The 6,410-nt window shown below is 42.7% G+C and overlaps 1 pseudogene; it reads left to right on the top strand.

Moving 5' to 3' along the window:
• Positions 1-1,653, top strand: LOC114464303 (sperm-associated antigen 6 pseudogene; annotated as a pseudogene).
• Positions 1,654-6,410: the final 4,757 nt, after the last annotated feature.

Raw genomic sequence — 6,410 nt, 5'->3', positions numbered from 1 at the left:
CAAGGATTTACAGAAACAATTTTAGAACAAAATGGAAAGCACTCTCTTAAACCAAAAAGTTGATATGGAGTCATCTTCTGACAGACCCACCATGATTCAACAACAGATGATTGAAGCCTATGACCGCTTCCTGCTGTTCAGGATGGAGTTTATGGAAACATTTGTTGATTTGTCAAAAAACCCTCAGAACATGGACTTCCACCAAAAGGAAAAAATTATTTCCCAGTTCCGCCTTCTCACGTTGGATGAGGATCCCAGCATCCAGCACAATGCAGTTGTGGCTCTGGGCCACCTTGTAGAACACAGTGAAGAGCTGGCAATGATTGTGGTGAAGAAAGACATTCTGGGCCAGTTGATCAAGTCTATTCCTTCACAGGATCAGCATTATAAGAAGGCTGCAGCGTTTGTGCTGCGTGCTGTGGCCAATCACTCGCCTGAGCTGTCCCAGGCTGTGGTTGACTGTGGTGGGTTGGATGCTTTGGGCATCTCTTTGAAGGACCCCGAGGTAAAAGAGGCTGCCGCATTGGCTCCGGGCAACATTGCACAACAAGATGCAATGCCGGCTCAGGCTGTGGTGGATGCAGATGCAGTCTCTCTACCGTTCTCTCTAAACACTTCTGAACTGGTTTGGGAAGAGGTCAACATGGACACCATTGCACTCCTGGTACAGATGATCCACAGCCCAGATGCCAAAGTGAAGAGGCAGGTGCTGTCCACTCTCATTCAGATCACTAAACACTCGGTAGAATTAGCTGAGATGGTAATCGCGGCGGACATTTTCTCAGAAGTCATGGTCTGCCTCCAGGACCCGGATGAATATGTAAAGAAGATGTCATCACCCTGATGTGGGAAGTGGTGAGACACAATGCAGAGTTTGCTCAGAGGTTTGTGAACTGCGGTGGTTTAGCGGAGGTGGTGGACTACCTGGATAAAAGCCATGGAAGCATGAGAATTCCCGGGATCATGGTGTTGGGATGCGTCGCTTCTCATGGTGAAAACCTAGCTATGGCCGTCATCCTCTCCAAGGGGTTGCACCAGCTGGCCATCTGTCTGTCCGAGGAAGAAAACGAACACATCAAGGGGGCCACAGTATGGTCCATTGGTCAGATTGGACATCATACACCAGAGCACGCCAAGGCTGTGGCCACTGAAGGCCTACTGCCTAAAGTGCTGCTGTTCTACACAGGGGCGAGCAGCTTGGAGAAGTCTCTGAAGAACATCCTGCTGAAGTGCACTCACCTGCCCAGTTTAGAGCCTCTCCTCAACAATGCCCCCAGCAACATCCTCAATCATGTGCTTGGCCAGTTCAGCAAGGTGCTGCCTCATGACAGCGAAGCCCGGCAAGAGTTTGTGAGTGGTGGGTTGAGTAAAGTTCAAGAGATGGAGGCTGAGCCCGGCTCGGCTCTGTGGAAACAGATCAATGCCATAAAAAGCTGCTTTCAAGAGGCTCCAGCCAACCGCCTCAAGGCCAAGTCGCCCCACGAGAAGCCTCAGACACCCCAGGCCAAGAAGTGGTGCTCCTTCTTCCCACACAAAGCCAAGCAAGCCGCAGGGGCCAGGGACCCAACAAACCCCGCCGTCAAGGCTCCCCGCAAGTACCAACCCCCCCACACCCACCCATGTCACAACATTAAAGCCTCAGAGACCCCATGAGGAGAAGCGGCGCTCCCCCCCTTCCCACTCAAAGCCAAGCAAGCCGCAGGGGCCAGGGACCCAACACACCCCGCCGTCAAGGCCCCCCGCAAGTACCAACCCCCCCACACCCACCCATGTCACAACATTAAAGCCTCAGAGACCCCATGAGGAGAAGCGGCGCTCCCCCCCTTCCCACTCAAAGCCAAGCAAGCCGCAGGGGCCAGGGACCCAACACACTCCGCCGTCAAGGCCCCCCGCAAGCACCATACCCCCCACACCCACCCATGTCCCAACATTAAAGCCTCAAAGACCCCATGTCGAGAAGCGGCGCTCCCCCCTTCCCACACACAGCCAAGCAAGCTCCAGGGGCCAGGGACACAATGCACCCCGCCATTGCCCCGAAAACCAGCTTCAAGGCCCCCCACAAGCACCCACTCCCCCACACTTACCGATACCTCAACACCCAACCCCCGGTGTGAGCCCAGGGAGGCCCCCATCCGAGATTCCAGCAAAAGGGCCAAGACACACACCCAGGGAAAAACCAGCGTGTGCCCGCCAGTGGCCGGGTCCACAGCCAGCAGAGGCAAGACAACAGGCCCAGGGGCAACTAATCACCCCAGATGGCAGTATTAGTGTTGTCAAAAAACTTGATACTAAATAAAGTATCAACACCAAAAAGTGATACGGTACTAACAGTGCCGTGTTCATTTCTTAATATCTATGGTTCTTCTCTTTTTTTTTCCTCACCTGTTTCAACAGAAACCATGACAGCCTGAGACTCAGCCAACCCTTCCTGCCCTAATTGACTGGCAAAGAAAATACAAAGCCAAGTCACTAGAAGCACAAAAAAATATAAAAAAAATAAACAGGGCTGTAGCCAAATACTTGAGCATACTCATTTTTGAGCCTCTTTAAATAATTTTACTATGATCAGAACAGTTGTTTTTAAATTTGGCACATTGTTCTTAAAAATGTTTAAGGTGCTACTAAATTTTGTTAGACTTTCTCAAAAAAGTGTAATAGTTTTTGTTTACAAGTGTTGTTAAATGTTGCACTACATTTCATTTTATTTAAAAATACTTTGTATACTGTTTATTAGGGATGTAACGATTCACTCAACTCCCGATACGATTCGATTCACGATACTGGGTTCAATACGATTCTCTCACGATTTATTTTACAAAATGGGACTGTAGACAATTTTTTTTTTGGGGAAAAAAACTAGAAAATACTGTATTATTTTCCTTTTATTTTTCATTGTCAAAATAATTCCTTGATAAACTATTCAAAAGAATGCAATTTAACTAAAAATAAATCTTGAATGAAATAAATAAAGGAATAATACAAATAAAAATGAAGCCTATTAATTTAAATTCTGGTTCTATAATAAACAATGCAAAACTGCATAATAGTTCTTTTTCTTTTAAAAGTGCAACTGAAAATGTATTTTGTGCCTTAACAATTGGACTTTAAAAAAAAAAAAACGTGATTGCAATAATTTACGTCATATTTGTTTGGACCAGCCGAGGGCGCTGGTAACACAGTGGTCGGTTGGCATGCAGATATCTTTCAGTGAAGAAGAGAAGCTATGCTAGCAGACAGAGCTAATAGAAAAACGTGACTTTTACAGATATTCAAGTAATATTACAGATATTATTTCGGTGCTTAAGGGGTAATGAATCTTTTATAAACATATTTAAGAGTAGAAGGAGGCCAGAAAGAAAGTATTAGCAGACTCCGCCCGCCGCCTACACTTGTGGATAGCGCCATCTGCTGGTTAAAAAAAGTACTGCGATTCAATTTTCAGAAAATTGATATCAACCATGATACCTATGAATCGATTTTTAACTGCCTTACAATTAATCGTTACATCCCTACTGTTTATAGATTGTATTCTCAACTTTATTATAGGAAATTATGCTTCTAAATTTCTTGTCATTTTTCTGCTCCGTGGTATCGAAAATGGTATTGAGTTTGAAAATCAAGTATCGTGACAACTCTATGAAGAAACCAATAATAAAATAGACGATGAAGCTTTTAATATTTGTGTTTTCATAATGAAACTACAGAGCAGGGGTGCCCAAATTATTTTCATTGAAAAGCCAAATATTAATTGCGGTGGAGGGCAGCGGGCCAAAACTAATAATTCATGTTGCAGTGACAGGAGGATTTTTCCTTACGCTGCCGTGGGTTCGAATCCCACTTTTGTCATACATATTTTTTCATTTGAACATATTTAACACGGCAAATTCCACTTTAATACATATAGAAAAAAAACATTTTAAGGTATTTCCTGGGTTAGGGTCAGGGATAGGGCTAAAATAAAAAAAAAAGTTAACGGGATAGCTAGAAATAAATAAGAGCTCAAATAAATCTGACGGAACTTTAAGTCACGTGGTGCACATATCACGTCACCTGAACTGGTCAATGAGGGGCGCTGCGAATGCATAGACTGGTAGTCTATTGATACGTTTTCATATCAATCGATAGGCTGAAAGCCTGCTCACAGACATATACATATACTGTATAACTGCTCAAGAAGAACAGCATCACCTGTGCATGATTGCAGATCTTACCTGTGTGCAGGAACACACCTGTAGAAGTCCTGCAAAGGGGAGCTCTCTCAACTTGTCATCAGACTGAAGTTCCAGTTGAAGCTCCTCACTGACTACATCCACATGCACAAACTACTCAAATGCTGTTGCGTTTTTTTTTTTTTTTTTTTTAGAAAATGTTGGAATTATATCCCCAAACATTTAAAACTTTCTGTTATTGTCACTGTGCCACTGCCCCACGCGCTCTATCTCAGATCTGACTCCAACATCCTCTCACTCACTGGTCATATGCTTACAGATCTGAGCTGACGGGGGCTCAACAGCGCCCCCCTACTCCTAATGTAAAACTATGGCAATTTGTGGTGATGGGGAAGAAGTGCAACAAAAAATACATTCAGACTGCTGGAAATGGAGAAAAATATATATGAGAAATAAAAATAACAATTTCAAAAATGAGTAGCGGGCCAAAGCCAATCACCAGAGGGCCAACTTTGGCCCGTGGGCCCCAAATTGGAAGGTCCTATCACAGAGCATAAAACTACGAGGCAATCAAATACATTTCATGGTTCAGGGTGTGTCCTAAAAACCTGAGTGACTTTACCTGGTACAGAAGACAATGGGAATGCATTGAATATCATGTTAGCAATATTTACTCATATTTGTCCAGAATTGCTGGATTATTGTGTAATAGAAGAAGTGACAGTGAGTAAGTGGCATGAAGGTCTATATCAATGGCTGGTTCTTTGCAAAACAATTAGTGGCTATGGTAATTTGATACAATTTTAACCAAGAAGAGCAGGTTGGTGTCCCATGTACTTTATGAATGTTGTATTAATTAATAGTCTGGCACACTGATGACTATCCTCTCATCTGTAGGTTATCTATGTATCATATTGTGTGTCAAACTTAAGGCATGTGGCCCAAATTCGACCCACCAGAGTATCTAGTTTGGCCCACTGAAAGAAAAAAATATAGAAATACAGCAGAAACCTATCTTTGTGAAACCTCATAAACAGTAAGTTGCAGTTATATCACTCCCTCCAAATTTCCAAAATCAATAAAACACCAAAAATCCATTGGGGCTTGCATTAGCTATACCACATTGTAGTAATATTAATATTAATCGCATTTTTTCTAAAATTCTAGTAAATTATCCCACAGAACTCTGGCAGTTTACATTGCAAGTTTTGAGAAACTCAGTTACAAATTCAAGTAAATTTTAGGTTATCAAAAGTGACTTAAAATATCTATTATATGTAAATGTGCATAAATAGGGCACCACTATTTGGAATTTGTGCTGTCCTCCTTCACAATTTTTTTTGGTTTGGCCCACGTGAGCACAAACTTAGTCGTATGTGGCCATTGAACTTAGTTTTTCAACACCAATGACAAAGCCAGTTGCACTATTATTTATGAACAAAACTGCCCAAGAAATAAGGTTTGTATGTCTAGGGCCACTAAAAGTTTAGTTGGTTCATATTTCATCTCAAGTGAGGAAATTTGGAGTTGAAATTCTTCCAATTGTGTACATTTTTTTAATATTTATGAGCTTTATGTTGACTGGAAATTGGTTTTACTTCCCTTATAGTCATAAAATAAGTCAAAAGAACAAAACGAGACCCAGAAAGGACACCAGTTTTTAACAAGAAAGCATTTATTACTGCAAAGACAAGTCACAAATTTTAAGAAATGAAGTGTATAATGTGCAATATGGTATCTTTGACGATATATCGTCAAAACCATTATCACTGGTCAGAATATATCATCCCACGATAGAAACGATAAATTCCCATGTCGGAAATTAGCGAGGGCCACGGGCCATTTTCCCCACAATTTAGCCAAGAATGTCCCTAAAAATCTTGTTCCACACCCATCAATGCCGCACCCTTAACCCCCCCAGTTGGGGGTCCAGGGAGCACCCCACCTGAGACCCCAGCATATGGGTAAAGACCAAAGGGCAACCAGCATCATCCCTGTGTGAACTAACAAGTCTTATTCAGCAGCCAATCAGAAGTCAGTATTTCCTTCTGCTGTTGATGTCACAGCTTCTCATCTGCAGCCAATCACAGCTTCTCATCTGCAGCCAATCAGGAGTCAGCATATTCCTTTGCAGTTGATGATGTCACAGGTTCTATTAGAATCAAATGTTCCTTTGATGCCTAATAGTTGAAAGAATCCTTTGAAGCAGCCACTCATATTCAGGTCAATAACAAACACAGT

This window comes from Gouania willdenowi, chromosome 6 (assembly GCF_900634775.1).
Source record: "Gouania willdenowi chromosome 6, fGouWil2.1, whole genome shotgun sequence".
Lineage (NCBI taxonomy): Eukaryota > Metazoa > Chordata > Actinopteri > Blenniiformes > Gobiesocidae > Gouania > Gouania willdenowi.
Note: the sequence above shows the minus strand (reverse complement) of the source record. Positions and strands in the feature narration are given on the sequence as shown.